The sequence below is a fragment of the Puma concolor genome, chromosome A3 (genome assembly GCF_028749965.1).
Source record: "Puma concolor isolate L17-30 chromosome A3, mPumCon1.1.hap2, whole genome shotgun sequence".
Taxonomy (NCBI): Eukaryota; Metazoa; Chordata; class Mammalia; order Carnivora; family Felidae; genus Puma; species Puma concolor.
Window position 1 is genome coordinate 56,318,573 of NC_141669.1, and position 16,661 is coordinate 56,335,233.

Consider the following 16,661-nt stretch of genomic DNA (forward strand, 5'->3'; position numbering starts at 1 on the left):
AGAATAGCACTTCACAGGCCTTAGAGGAAGCTTCTGGACTTAAGAGGTCTTTGTTAAGGAGAATTAAAAATAGAAGTATCCCAACCCACAGGATTGAAACAATCAGATTGTTGCTGGTAAAAGACACTGGATACAGAACACTTTCCTCTGGTGATGTTTGATAGAATTGAGAAAAGGGAGGTTTCATTGTTGCCCTGATAGTCTCTGGGGCCTGCCTTTCATTCCATCTTGATGATTCATGGCAATACTTTGGACTGTTACAGTCACAAAATTGCTGCCAATGTTGTTCATACCATGGTTCAGTGTCTCCTCACACAGAAATCTCCCTTTAGACAATAGATTCTTGGATATTTGGCCATTATGTGGCTAATTGATTAAGTTTAGGCAACAATACAGAGTAAGTCAATTCAGAATAATTCATCGATGAAGCAAACTAACTGCCATGCCATCAAAGACTGGCCATTCAGCTGAAGACCTCTGATTCACGGACAACCAACTAATGTAGTGAAGCTATTGGCCATTCCTAACAATACAGAATAATCCAATACACCCTTTACTGATGTACATCTAGATGACAGAAAAATAAAAATGTTTAGGGTCACATATTCGATTTTGAAGGCGAAATCTGTTTACTCACTGATTCAGTGATTCTGTTTTACTGGGCTCTAATTTTATTGTGAAATCTGGGTAAATATATATTCAAATATTTTACTCTTACTAAATCTGCTGACCACTGTCATGTGACTTTGGGCAAGTTACTTAACCTCTCCTAGCCTCAGTTTCCTCATCTATGATAACATCTACCACAGAGAACTTGTTTAAATGAGACAGTGTAAGTCAAGTTCTTAAACACACAGCGTCTGGGCCTGACACATAACAAAAGCTCAATAGTGGAGAACAAATGCTGTAATTTTCCTATTCACTTTCTACCACTTCTCAATGAGGGTTTATTTTATGTATGAACACATGTATGTATTTATGTATTTATTTACTTTTATGAATGCACATCTTTTGTACCACAGTTAAATACACTTCCCCTGCTTCTATTCACAGCAGAAGCAAGGATCCCCTTGCCAACATGTTCTGCTCTACCATCGATATTTTGTATGAAGCTATATGATGCTTGCAGTCTCCTCTTACTTTTATTATTTGGGTTAATAACTTCTTTAACTTTATGAGTCCCATTTCCCACACTTTCTCTCTTCTGAATCCACTTCAGAATTCCAAGCTCTTGTTTAATGCAAAGTTCCATAGTCTTCTAAAGGTCTGATTTATGAGTATAATGAAAGACTTTATACTTAGCTAATATTTACTGAGCCCCAACTATGAGTCAGGCAGCCAAAGTATTGAGTGTGATTAAGACAGACAAGGTTCCCTCATGGATGGATTGGAATAAGTAACTAGGAAATACCTCACAGCCTCTGTACCTGAGCCACAATTCATGATTTCCAGAATCATGTACTGTGGCTAGTGTTAGCTAGAGCATTATAGAGTAGATGTACATTTTATTTCTGTATTTCTGGAATTTTTGTGCACTCCAAGAACATTTCACCATGTGTTTTGGAACAGTACAACTGATTAAAAAGTAAACATTTTGATCAAATGGTAGATTATTAGTTTCTTTCTGACATCAAGTAAAATTAATGTCACTCTGGCAACATATAGATACATCCTGATGGTGCTTTTATTTTGCAAAGCACTTTGTTATCTGTACTAGAAAAATCTATGTTCTCAATCTGTTTATCAAGTCATCTAAAAGAAAGGGATATGAGGAAAGAATAAAATAAAAAAGATTTAAAAGATAGATATGGCCTGTATCTTAGGGCTATTAATATTAAATTGATGATATAAAATCTACAGACTGAAAATAATAATTTATGGTGTTAAAAATAGTATTTTCACACAATTCACATAAAATGGGTGAATAATAACACTCATCTTATTCTGTTGTTTGGGGATTAAATGAGGTAAATATGCAAGAATTTTATAAACTCAGAGAAGTATGCAATTATTAGGTAACATGTCCAACTCTACGAAGCACACGGGCAGTTTTTCCTATTCCCCTTTAACATTAAGGAAACTGAGTCTCAGACAAACTGAACAACCTTTCTAAGCCCATAGAGGTAACAAAGCTTGGGGCTTAAATGTTGAGTCTAGGTCTTTTGATTCTAAACTGAACCTTTTCTCACTCTATTTCTCTAACTCTCAAATGATTTATGAATAATTAAAAGGCTACATAACAGTAAGACCATATTAATGTAATATAGACTTGATACATTAGTATTTGAGAAATATAAAGAAAACAAGCATAATCAGGAAGGCTTCCTGAGAGAGGTGATAGGTTTTTAAGGAGACGGAGCTGGATTAATCTATATATTATATATACTGTATGTATTATAACCTTCCAATACTCTCTTTGCTTCTGGCTTCCTATCTAATTTAGGTTTATAATTCGAAATGATTTTTCCAACTTTGAAAGTATTTGACCTATCTTCTAGCATTTATTGTTCCACAAAGACCAGTTTTCATGTCCTGAGGAGGTGTGCCCCTGGCCAAGGGGCAGTCTCGTGTGAAACAGGCAGAGGTCACACCAGAGAGCAGATGCCACAGTTTTCCTCATCCACCATATGGGGGGGCATTCCAGATAGTGACCCAGGGCTAAGAGATACTATGAACCATGACCAACCTCTTGAGAAAGTCAAAGCTCAATTTCTCAGCCATTTTTTTAATTGGAATTTTCTTAGAAAAGTAGAGAGTTCTAAAAAAGACTGATAATATCAACAACAACAATAATATAATAATTCTTTATAGATCTACATCCAGAGTTAAAGAGAATATATTTTAAAGACATCGCTAAAGCATTTATCTAGCTTTAACTGCCTCATCAAAGAATATTATTTTTTAAAAAGAAGCCTCATAAAGATGTATGAATATATAGACCTGTGATTATTCAAAAAAAATTGTACAAATCAAAATAAATTTGCTGGAGCAATTTAAAATAATTAACCTTTGACAAACCTCCCTCTCTGGTAATGGAATAGTAACTATATGAATAAAAGATAAGTCGTGACATTCAATGAATTACAATATTCATCCCATAAATTACTTGATATAATAGCTCTATAGTCTACGTTTTTATAACACTAAAATGTCCTAAACACTAAAGAACCCATTCATTTCCAGTGTGCGGTTTGCAGATGGGTTGGGTAATTTCTTTTGCCTTCTTTGGATATCCTTTAATTAAGTCTTTTACTATTATTTTTTCCTCCCAGATACACCTTGTTTCAGCCTGTCAACCACTTCTGCAGTACAGACACCTGGAAAACTTGAGGCTTGTGCTCACCGCCCAAGTAGCTCTGAAAATGAGTGAGTGTGAACCTGATTTGCATGTTGGGTGGGATGGTTAAGGGGCTGGCATTGCTATATGGCTGATTACCACATTTACGGATTTGGTGGTCCAGTCCATGGACCCTTTGGGTAAGGTGCTGCTCCTCTTTATGCTTCTGTCTCCACTTTCTGGGGATAAAAGGGTGGCAGTGATCTGCCCTGCTAGGTAAACTGAAGCCATCTTTGACCATATAAATATGATTAGAGACCACAGCATGAAATATCGGTGCTTACTAATGATAACTAGGAGGTGTTTGTTGACATACACAAGCCTCAGGATGGCAGAATGGCTGCAAAATGCCCAACATTTTTGGTTCAAAATGTGTTGCTATTTTAAACAAAGAATAGAAACCTATGGTGATAGGATATCTCTTGAGAAATGGATGCTTCTCTGGCTACACATTTTACCTATTAAGTACAAGATTTGCTGGTCATCTAGGGGTAGCCGGTTGGTTTTCTTTAACACTTCTAAGTCATTTGCTAGAGTAAATTGAACAAAATGAACCAATGAAGGCAGCACTGGTTTCCAATTCAATGTGAATACCTCCCCGGGGTCTTTCTAATGGATTTTATATCACAGTAGAATGTGTCTACACTAACACATTGTTTAACATTTCTGTATCCTTGATCTCTTAATCATGGTCTGGATTCAGTTGTGCCATAATAAAAATAGACACCATTTATTGAACACTTATTCTGCCTCAGATATTGGGCCAAATCCTACAAATATATTTTCTTACTCAGTTCTTTCCACAACTCATAAGGTAGGTTCTAGTTTTATTCCCATTTTGCTTGAGGAAATTAAAGCTTAAACTTCTCAGTGATTTGCCTAATTTAACATTACACATTTAACTGTTACGCCGTGCTTCTCCAGACAAACCATGCTGTCTGGCTACCCAAACTCAAAACCCCTTCACAGAGAGGATTATCCTTGTTTCTTGACACTAACATCAGCAGGCCAGAGTTGCAGCTGTAGGTGATGGCAGGTACAACTCCAGAACTAGAGTTCACTTGGCTCCCTTTTTATCCCAAAGTCACAGAAGCAGGTGGGTGGGTCTTGCGTTAATTCCAGGCCCTTAAGTAGATGCTGATGCTGCAGAAACAGTCCTGAACAAATGGTGCAGAGTGCCCATTGCTGTGGCATTTTTGGGCAAGATATTGTTTGAGCCAAAAATACCTTCTGTTCCTCTGTCCTTTTTGTGAAAGTTCAGATGTATAAAAATAAAGGATGTATGGAAAATAACAGAGGTCACCAATTCACAGCCAAAATATTGTTCCTCAGTTTGGGGGGCTTAATAGAATCATGTCTAGGTAGTTGGACATATTTATTTTTTCTATTAAAAAAATCCAGGGTGATTTTTTTTCCTGGTCTTCTTTGAATTTTTTTTTTCCCCTTCTTCAGAGGCCACTATATCTGAGCCACGAAGTTAGGGCTCATTGAATGGTCAGGAAGAAGGATATAGAAATCTGGTGAAGGGACCACCTATCAATCTATCAGCTATAAATGATTTTGATGGGTCATTTATTAACATTCCATGGAATGAGTTCTTCAGATACCCCTGAAGGAAACACTGCTCTTGCCCCATCATTTCTTTTTACCACTGAAAAAAGTTGGAGCTCAGAGAAGTTAAGGATTTTGCCTAGCTTTGCACAGCAAGTTGATTCTTCTGTCTCTTAGTTCAGCATCCATTCACCACATACTATGAGACATTTACTATGTGCCAGGAACTGAATAAAGCAAATTGGCTGTGTACCTCAAACTTAGATTTTAGGAAAGAAATAAATGTATCTTAAAACCACAAAGGAATGTTCCGTTTCCTTTTTCATCTGTTATACATTTGTCCTTTTCCCTAGTTTCTTATGTTTAATGTTTTTTTATTCATAATCTACAGAACGTTGTACTAGGTCTAGGGTAGAAAGAACATTTTGGGCAGCAGTGATTAAAAAAAATGACTGTTTAGCACAAAGATCCCCCAATTTTTTTCAAAAAGGTGCTATTTTACATTTTCTAGTGTTTTGTTTTTTAAAGAAAGCCAAGTGGGGCCAAAAGCAAAATTTCTACTGAACTGAATTTCCTTCTTTTTTAGTAGGATACAAAGTAAGAAATACATTGTAATCCAACATATGTGTGTGCCTGGGTATGCATATAAATATACAGTTGACACTTGAACGACGTACATTTGAATTGTGCAGGTGCACTTAGAAGTGGACTTTTTACAGTATAGCACTATACATGCAGTTTCTTTTCGTCATGATTTTCTTAACATTTTCTTTCCTCTAGCCGTATATATACATAGTATAGTAGTATATACTCTACATACATATATGTACGTATACATACATACATATAAATATATGTATGTATAGTATATATTACATACATATATGTACATATATATACATAGACATAACATACAAAATACGTGTCACCAGTGGGCTATTAGTAGTTAAGTTTTGGGAGATTTTCAACTGCGTGCAGGGGTCAGCACCCCTAAGCCCTGCGTTGTTCAAGGGTCAGTTGTAATTGAAACATGAAAAGTTTCATGAAATGATACTCTCGTATGATATAATAAAAACAACATATTTTACATCAAATATGACCCTACTATTATTTCAACACTACAAGATGTGTCACACTGCCTATTCAACTTCATTTTTTTTCTTTTTAAGGTAAGCAAAGTTCAATAAATTAACCAAAGCAATTTGGGCAAATGTTTCAATTCTCTATTTAAGTTTTCTTGTAAAAATACCAAAAGGTCAGGTGTCCAGTGCATTTTGTCTGGGTTAGCCCTTGATCATAGATGGAGTAATTTGCCATTCAACTGCTAAGGGTACAATGGGAAGTCTGCCCCCAATTTCTCTTTAGCCTTTAGATTTCCTGGAGTCTAATCATGTGAGTTACCTAGAGCCATGTTTCAACCTCTCTGAACTTTCATCACACATGTTAAATGAGGAAGGGTAAGTCTGCGTGACTTTCATGATCTTTTCCAGCTTCAAAGGCCTGTGATTGCATGGTGTATTTTTTTGAAGCCTGGGTACCTGTGAAAATAAAGTCACCTCAAATGTATTCTGTGCATAAACTAAGAATTTCTAGAGCCACAAATATAGTCCATTTGAAGTTTCTCTAAAATGTTGACAGATGTGAATGGGAACATTATCAAATGCTTAGTTTTTACCTTTGTGTTCAGATCTGTTGTTTCATTGGGGGCATTTTTATAAAGTAAAAATGTACTACTGCTGTTCTTGGAATTCTCCTGGTTCTGCAACAAATTTAATGAGCTAAAGCGCTGTCTACGTATGTGCACTTTTGTTTTTAAGAGATTTAGCCATTGTTGGGTTTAGGGTATCCCGGGGAGAGAGAGGTTCAGTTTTTCCTTGTCATGCTGTTACGACTGTAGTGCCTGTAGCGCGTGAGGGAATCCCAGCGGCAGCAACGCCAGCACCCGTGCGCGTTATGCACAGTCCTCAGGGGCACAGGGATGGCATTTCAGCTGAGTTGGTAAAAGTAATCTGGGTAACAGCCCGAATGCCACCTTTACTGGTAACCTAGCTCACCTGAAAAAAAGGTGAATTGTTTTATACTTTCTCCACGCACGGCTGTGTGAACATTTGAATCCTCAGATTAATAAAACAAGCAAATCAGCTGAGAGATAGCGTTTAGGGACGTGGGGCTCGCGTGGGTCTGGGTGGAGAGAGTTTGGCAATCACTGAAGGCTTAGGAAATCTTTGTCCTTTCAGTCCTAAAGCAACTGAACTGAAGTTTTGGTCGAATTGATTTTATGTAGAACAAAGCCAACATATTCATTTACAGTGAGAAATATGACTGCCACGTGGCCTGGAATATTTACTTGAGCATGACCTGTGTGTAGTCACACTGTTGACTACTGCACCAGAGGCCAAATAATAACCAGCAGGTTGTGGGGTGATCCCGTAATTCCAACAAGGCGCATCAGTTACATAAGTGGAATATTTAATACCGTATGGCCAAGACATTCCATGTGTCTGCCTTAAAAAAGAAAACAACAACAACAACAACAACAACAAAAAGGAATTGGAATGCTCATAGCCTGTTGACTAAGCCTCCTTTTCCTCTAGACAGCAATTAGATGCTGGGAAGAATATCATCTACCCTTCAATGCTGCTGTGAAGGATAGAGATAACACACATCTAGCACAGTGTCTGCTGCATTATAAAAATGCTGATAAAATGATGATTATTTTAACCTTGTGACAGGGCTTTTGTGTCCAACCAAGTACTCTTCTTCACTTCTGAATGATACATTCTTTCTTTCTTCTATTGCACAAGTATTAATGATAATTGTAGATATTTACAAAATTCAGAAATGCATCAAAAAAATAAAATAATAAGTATAATCTACACAGAAAAAAACTCTTATTAATATTTTGGTATTTAATTTCCCCTTAAATGTGGCTCCATTTGAAATGCCATTCTCTAAGATGGAAGGACAGAACTTATTTGATGCCAATAAAAGTGACTCTATATTCACCCCTTGTATGGGATCTGACCTAGTTCATCTGATCCACATAAGAGTTTTTTGAAATTCAATTCTACCTCCTCTGCCTCTGGCCAAGAAAAATAAAAATGAGAAATAAAATTTCTGGATTGAGTCTTTAAATCACACTGAGCCAAGTTAGGTAAGGAGCAGACCAGAAGTAACTTGTAGGAAAAAAATTACTGGTGTTGTTATTTGCAGTATAATTCCTGGTAGCCTGAATTTCAGATCCGTAGACCCAGAGTAAAGGTAGGGAAGGAGTTGGGGGAGGGTAAAAAGAGGTGGGGAATGGAAAAGAGGACAGGGGAGGTGTTTAGCTTTCATTTGCAAGCGTGATACCCGCTGCTTTGTTTATGGATTTGATGCTATTCATACAGTCTTTGCAATATTAATTTTTAATTTATGATGCTCATTAGGAGACACTTAAAACAGAACAATTATCATTTATCTTGATATATTATTTACTAGGACTGACTGTCATGGTTAGGGGCCCATGATTAGTGCGAGGGGGATCGAGAAGAGCTTCTAAAAGTGCTGGGGTAAAAGAATAGGAGCTTAGGAAGCAGTTGTCAAAACCCAAGGCCCAAAGTTCTGATGTCAAAGTGAAAGCCACACAATCCCTAATCAAGACTCAGGAGGCCCCCTCCAAGACAAGCCTGGAACAGTACTTAATGAAACTGCAGGATTATATTAATGAGACTCTCTGTTAGGCCACCGGCTCATCAATTATTCATCCAGCTGCATTCCTGATACTTTGCTGTCTTCCTCCTCTTTTTGCGTTGGTGTGATTACTTTTTTTAACCCTCAATTTCCTTACCTGGAGTGTAAACAGAGACTTCTGTTCTATAGTTTCCTTTGCTTCTGCTCAAACAGCATCTCTTTTCAATACTCATCCGGGATATCACACATGATAATGGAGGCCTACTAGAGGGAAGTCTAACTTCTGAGTCTCAGGGAACTAGGGCACCCCTGACTTTGTGCTTCCCTAATACTCTGGGCTTATTTTTGACAGTGTGCTCATCCCACTGTGTTCTGATCATCTATTTGTGTGAGACTCTTCTCCACAAATCTGTGAATTCCTAGAGAACGGAGCCTAAGTTGTATTTGTCTTTGTATTTTCAATTCCCAACATGATGCTTAACAGATGACATTGAATGAATGAGTGAATGTATGCATGAATGAATGAGTTGTGGGTGTTTGGTTACGCCTCATATTCAGCCTGTCTCTTTATAATCAAGCAGACTGTGAGGTGGAGTCCTGAGTACTACCTGCATGTTTCACAGGAAAATAAACAAAAGCAAACCTTGCATTTACAATCTGGGTCATGTAGATGAAGATGTGTCTATGGGCTTGAGGCAAAGCACCCAAGTCTGTGTGGTACTCAGTTCTACATAAGCTTATTAATTTCTTTTAGAAATTACTTATTAAAATTGGATATAATTTTAGGAACAAATTGTGTTTTACTAGGACTGACTGTCATGGTCTGGATGGCCATACGATTGTGAGGAGGATTTCAATGAGCTTTCACAATAAACACCCAAGAGGCTGGAGTGGGCTTTGAAGCAGGACAGAGGCCAAGGGCTAGAACTTATTCCCAGAGTCTGTTATTTGTTTCACTCACTCAAGGTCAGCAGGAAAACCAAGGACGCCAGTTTCTACTCCTCAGGAGGTAGAATGCTGGAGGCTGTGATGCTGAGCAAAGTCATTCCCTCATGCAGTAAGGACTAGAAGTACTTCCCTTTTGTCCTGGACAGGTAGGGTGATGGACAAGTGGTCCATCTGGAAGTGGTACTATCTGGAAGGCAGTACAAGTGGTACAAGTGGTACTATCTGGAAGGCAGGTTGACAAAACAAGGGAAAGGCAGAGGTGGGTGTGAGGAAATGCTTTGATATTCTGCCCCCCCCCCCCCAGTTGTAATACTCAAATACCCAGATCAGCTGGCAGATAGGATCATGCCTCACTGCCTCAGCCACACTGTCTGCAACGTGTCTGTGCTTTGCCGCCAAATAACCTCTCCAAATGCCATTTTCATCATGTCACATCAAGAATCTACAATGGCCTTCTTATAAAAAAATAAAATTAAAAAAAACCCAGAAAAACAAATGCTAGAAAAAAGAGCAAGGTTCCACATTCTCTGAAAGAATAAAAAGAAATGAGAAGACATGGATATAAATCTTCAGCTTGTCAAGGTAAATAGATCGCAAATCTGAAGGCAAGTAGTGACTTTGGCCAAATGGATTCTAATTTGTTACATCTCAACTAGTCACTATTCTTTAGAGTCGTATTTAGAGAAATACTGTCTGGAAGTTCTCTCCATGGATTTCTAAATCGGGTCTTCTTATCAGTGTGCCAGGCTGAGAATGGGTTATGGGTGTGCTTCGGCTATTGTTCTTCCTCCTCCTTGAGGCATCTGGTGGGGTCCTCAGATGGGTGGCCCTGGACTGAGAGAAACCTTACGCATTTTTCCTTAGTTCATGGATTTGAAGATGTACATCTTTTTTCTCATTTAACATTTCTGAAATTCAAGTGTTTTTCCTTATCAATATATTGCAATCGCTTTTGGCCAGGTGGCAGTGAGGAGGTAGTTGTGATAATCTGCACATAAACTTAATGAGGTAGTTTTCATAGTCTGCATATAGCTTGACTAAACTCGGTTGCAGCTGTTCACATTGTCCTAACTTTAACTGAACGACGTACATCGTTGTACTGCTTACGTTGGGTCGAGTTTCCCTCAAAGTGTCTTCAAAAACATACATTATGCTTCGACATCGAAACAAAAAAGTTATTGTGTGAACAGAAAGGCATGGAAACAGAGACGTGGATGTAAATGTGATATTGTTGGAGGAAAATATGTCATAGGAAGGATGAATCATCCAGTGCTTTATGAGTTTGAGGAAAGGAAGATTCCCATCAAAGATGAAGCTAGTCAGAATCCCAGCTCTGCTATTAAAGGTGGGAGAAATTATTTTTTTCTTTCTTAGTGGTACGTAAGGTAGTGGTATATCTTTTGATGGCTAGATTTTTAGCTTCTAACCATTTCTCTGTGTGCCATGATATGAACCACATCAGGAAAAATGGCTTTAAGCTCCTGCCTGGCTGGATCTTTGGTTTTCCTGCAGTCAAACTTTCTGGTAAAGATATAATTTCAATTCAACTTAACAACTTTAAAATTATTAGACTGGAAGTATTGATTGTATTCAGAAAGAGCAAACTTGGAATTAATTTACCCTTTGTTGTATGTTAACTTACATCTAATTTCAGTTTGGCTTTACATGATAAAGATGGAATCAGACTGTGGGCCCTTAGAGCAGACTAAGCTCAGGGAATTTACATAAGCAGCGGGCACCGGGTCCAGCATTGTCATTCCCATTGGGGACAGTGGGAAGCACTCAGAGAGTTAGAGGCAATAGGTTCTTTCTGTAGATCTGTGATATCTGTGTGACACAGCCCACACTGACTGCCTGTAATTAAACAGAATACAACCTTCCTTATTTGTGAAGGTATAATTAGAGGCTGGTCTCCAGCTATCATTGGCCTCTTCATCAAAGCAAAGTGGATCGTTCTGAAAAGAAAACTCCAGGATATGATTTGCAAAATAAAATCACTTTGCATAGAAATTATTTGAGATAATTTAGTTCTGGTCTTTTATTTTTAAAAATGAGTAATCTAGAGCTCAGAGTAAGTGGCCACCTGGAATCTCACAGTTTGCTCAGAGTAGTAATGGGCCTTCTGCCCCTGATGGGTGTCCTGCTACCATTACACATATGGGTCTCGCAAGGCAAAATTTCATATACACAAAATGTAGAACTATTTGTGTCTTTGCTTATGCATAAAACTTTATTACATCTAATTCTTCTACTAAATCTCTGTCCTGTTAGAATTGATGAACATTTATTGAGGTTTTTCACTGGTTAGGGACCTAATCCTGTGTTTAACTGAAAACTCTGTTCCAGAAGATTTTCCTCCTAAGTAATCGTAACCTTGGTGTTTTTCACCCTCTAATCTCTTTTCTTGTATCTATTTTCCCAACAAAAATACAGAAACCTGGAAAGATGGAAACCTGGAAAAATGTTACAGTCTCTCTTGGCTTTAAAAATGCATCAACATGACTCCAACCAAGATGGTAGAGATGGGGAGAGAAAGTAGCAAAAGTCATTACCTCTGCTTCCTACTCCCCTTCCTCCAGTGGAATTGCCAACATTGTTTACAGAGGGCTATTAACCTAATAAATACATTCTGGATGGAATGACCCACCTTTCTGGCTTTAGGATATGGCTTTTAAGGTTTATGAAAAAGAATTGAGAAGGCTTGTCAATATAACCTTAGTATACAACAAAACGAGATCTACCCTGCCTTTTTTTTTTAATGTTTTACTGAAGATGGGTCTTCAAAACCAAAACTGAAAGGAAGTTACTCATTGTGTGTATTTGTACATTTATGAGTGCATATGACATAACATGTGTGTGTATGCACATTACACACCTCTGAATTTAATATAACATAGATTTTTATTCCCTCACAAGGCATCTTTAAGTCTAAAGATAAGACCATTATCTGGTATTTCCACAAAAGCCTGAATTAAGTGTATCATTTCTCTATATAGAACCTTACATTTCCTTAGATAGTTGTTCTAAGAAGTAACTTCATCTTGGTGGTGTGGTTTATCTTGAGCAAGTGTCAAGTATTATTTTCAAATTAAAAGAACAAAAGTAACAAGGAATTTTACAATAGGCAAAGAAGATAAGAGGGAAAAAGGAAAAAGAAGAACTCTTTCCCAGAATCAAATAAATGGGATATGATATAATAATCTAAGGGCCTTTGAAAATCGCATCTGAAAGCCTGGTACCTGGACAGGTGACACATGATGAATATTGCACTGAAACCTACAGCCTGAGTCACCATAAAAAGAAACAGTGTATATATTATAAATCTATCTCTTGACAACTATAGACAGAGGTTATTAGAGTGAATAATCAATTCCGTAAAGAAATGATTATATGTAAACTTCAATTCAAAATAGAAATTCTTTTACTTGACCTTACATGTTACTATTTTATAACATGAGGAGCTTTGCTAATTTTTTTTCCTCTAAAGTGTCTCTTTGTTGTTTTAAAAGATCTTTGGGAAAATAATTCAAAGAATATGGGAAGCAGTGCTGAGCCATGGAATGTGTGTGGGAGTAGAGGTGAGGTGTGATAGTCAGTCCCTATCAGGGACTTAAACGGTAGTCCCTGTGGTGTAGAGCACCATGGCCCATGGTGGGCGCTCCTGGGTCTGTGTGTCCCAAACTGTGAGGGGGCTGGCTAAATTCATTGCTGTCTTTACTTTCAGCTTGAACATTCTGTGCTTCATTTGCTCATCTTGCATTGTAAAACCTATCTGGAAGCTTTAACATGAATGAGGTAGGAAACAGCTGTTGGATCGTAAGAACAAATTTTAGTTAAAAAATGTGAATTTTTTTCCTTTGGAAAATCCTTTTCTAGTCTCAATTACCAGCACATACACTTGCTGAGAAACCAAATTTGTCAATCCTTATTTCCAGTCGCTAGCAGGGCATCATATTTTCAGAACGCCGTTTGTGATCATTCCCCCTCAATCCGGTGAAACATCAGACTTGGATGTCAGCCTAGGCTTTCTTCTCTTAGCCCTCATGTCTTAGTCATTTAAAGAACAATGCTTTTGAGTAACAGAGTTACTTGTTCCTCCTGATTTCTTTTTCTTACAAAATTCAGTTTCCTGGGCGGCTTCTAGGGGGAAAATTCAATCATGAGATGTACTGTAGAAGAGGGCACCATGCTACTTTTAATATTAGCCCCTTTTAATCTGGGTAAGGTCATCGAACTTTTCTGATTTTTGCCTAGGGAGAACTTTCCCCTTATTTTGTAATTGACTTTGTCCCCTTTTTCATTTATTTCCCTGTCTCCTGGTTGTAGCATCTTCTCCCCGGAGTCTCAGGTTAGAAGTTTTCCCTTTTGTGAAACCATGACAGGTGCCTAATTGAATGATGAATGTCCCTTTATTACTCTGTAATTGAACTGCCAGCTTTTTGATTGGTTTGTAGAGATGCTCCCCCCCCCAATCAGGCACTGCAGGGGGCTTGGTAGTTGGCAGTCTGGTCCTACACTCCATCTGTCTAATCCCATCTAGCCCCCACTTGCTTTTTGGGGGGTGGTAATAGAGGTAGGGAGTGAGGGGGAGGGGAGTCATAATAAATTATGCTAATTTGATGTGGCTCTGACAATGAGAAGATCGTATTGTTCCATGCATCTTGGGGGTAAATGCTTCAAGACATTTTGTCGTCATGGGTGCCTAGCCTGACAGGACCACGATGAAGATTAATGGGCCTCACCTGAGTGACAGAACAGGGGATTGTGGGGAAGAGAGGGTCATTCATCATACTCTGACAGGTGTCATTCAATCCGACAGCAGCTCCACCGTCACCCGGCTAGCAGTTCCATTTTTCTGCCAGTTAAGCAAGGAGTTTAATAACATCCCCAGAATTAAAACTCATTCTTTGTAGCAGGTCTGACAGCTGAAAATAAGAAAATCAATTCTTCACATGTTATAGCACAGTTAACTGACTGGGGCTTTGACTCTAATTTAGTCTTTGGGCTGCATTTCAAGCAAAGAGCTTTTTGTAAGACATCATCTATTAAAATTTATCCACAGCGCTAACTTTGGTGGTGTTGTTATTGTGGGCACATTAAAGATTCAGGCTTTCAAAGCCAGTGTCCTTTACTCACTGCGTGCTGAAATGTATCCCTGCAGTAGCCGGGTCTCTTCTGCTTCATCCTCATTAGCAATGTTTACTGCTTCTCTCTTCATTAATATTGATCCCCTCCCCAATTACCGGCAACAACAAGACAGACACTAATTTGAAACATTTGGTATCATTAAACTGTTTGGATTTCAGGTTTCAGGGATCATGGAAGGCAGAGAAGGTGGTTCAAAGATAAGAAAGGGAGTTACACTTTGGGGCTGTAGGGTTACCTGATGAATGATGACACTCTAGGTTGGTGAGTATGGCAGACTGCAAAACATGGCTCTGGGTTCCTTTGGTCCCTCTCCTCATCGGGAGGAGGGGTGTATTTGTCCACCTCCATGGATCTGGGCTGTTCCAGACTGTCACTGGTTTTGACCAATGGAATATAGTGATGCTGTAGAACTTCGAGAGTGGGGCTCAAAAGATCTACGTCTTCTTCCACTAGTTGTGAAAGCTAGCCACCACATAAGATGTCAGTTCACCATGCTGTGAGGAAGCCCAAACTAGCTACATGGAGAAAAGGAGACTACAAGGAAAGCCACTGGGGCACCAGACATGTGCATGAAGAATTTTTGGAACTTGCAATCTTTTCTCAGCAGCCAGCTGGATGTAGCCACCTAGAAGCCATCTTGGACATTCTGGCCCCAGCTGATGCCACCTGTATGGAACAGAAGAACTGCTCTACTGAGCACCGTCCAAATTTCCAGCCCACAGAATTGTGACCAAATAAAATGGTTGTAGTTAAAAGCCATTAAGTTTTGGGATAGTTTCTTAGATAGTAATGGAGAGCTGAAATAGAGAAGGTGAAATAGTGGAGCACGGTGCAAGGGACTTGGGTACACAGCTGTTTTCTGTAACACAGATGTAGAATTGTTCTGGCTTTGGGGGCAACATTTTCCCCCTCAAAGCCTCCTTGGTTTGAGTAGCTTTGCCTTCTTATACTGTGCACTCCCTCTACAGCCCTCTTCTCTGTCCTAGGACAGGACAGTTTGTTTTAGTGCATTTTCCTGAGTTGAGAGAAGTTGTGTAATTGGCTGAAGAGGACTTGTCACATATATTTCTATGCCTCTTAGTTCCATCATTTTCATTTTATACATCTAGGATGAGAGAAGGTATCTTTGAACAATAAATTATGAAATTGAGTACTTAATCCATGGCATAGTACTAAGCATGATTAAAGGGTTGTGAATTATATACAGTGATTAAGTTAACCAGATTATTGATCAACTTTGCGGGGTGCCATATACACAAAGTACATATAGATAAGATAATTATTTTCTTGTGAATCATCTAATTTGGTTCTCAACAGTAATCAGATTAGCTGAAGACATTGGTCAAATAATCTGTTGGGGAATCAAACAGAAAAATAATCATATCTTTATTGCTTTCAAAGAGCCAGATACCATAACAGCAACTTTTTTGGATTTCTGAGTTGTAAAGAACTGGGACAAAAATGTGATGTGGGGGATAGCTGTCTGTTTAAAGAGAAATCCTGTAGAGACACATGCTAAAAGAACACAGAGAGGGCTTGCAATCGCTGTGTTGGATTTTCCAAATTCACATACCATGTCTATTTATTATAGCAGAAGAACATCTGAAGCTTGGGAAGAAGAGTTGAATTTAGAGAGCAGTAGCATCTCGAGAAAGGTCTTAAGCCCATGGCTAATTCCAGGGAAAGAAATAAAACTGAGTATCACCATGGCAATTTTTATTATAATACTTTGCACAGAACTTTTCCTTTTCTTAATACCATCCTTCAAAACAAACATCTGAAAGTCAGAATTGGGCTCATGATACAGTGTCTTTGAAACCAGTAAAGATTACTTGGCTGAGGAGTCTTAAAATGAGGCCACTATGGCTGAATAATGTTGTTATGACCTTGAGTGGACTGTCTGCATTGGCATTGCCTTCTTAATAATGCTTGCTGTCCTTAATTTCAAACTGCCCCCAAAACTCACACGCCTGTTCAGAGTTAGTATCTGTCAATGATCATACAC

General features: G+C 38.4%; 1 long non-coding RNA gene across 7 annotated transcripts in view; it reads left to right on the forward strand.

Annotated features, from left to right (window-relative positions):
• LOC147582465 (uncharacterized) overlaps window positions 1-16,661 on the forward strand; it is a 529,319-nt gene that overhangs the window by 70,885 nt on the left and 441,773 nt on the right. For all 7 annotated transcript variants that reach the window (XR_015248720.1, XR_015248722.1, XR_015248723.1 and 4 more), the window contains one exon: window positions 3,273-3,366. This is a non-coding gene — a long non-coding RNA (uncharacterized LOC147582465). The remainder of the gene's footprint in view (window positions 1-3,272; window positions 3,367-16,661) is intronic.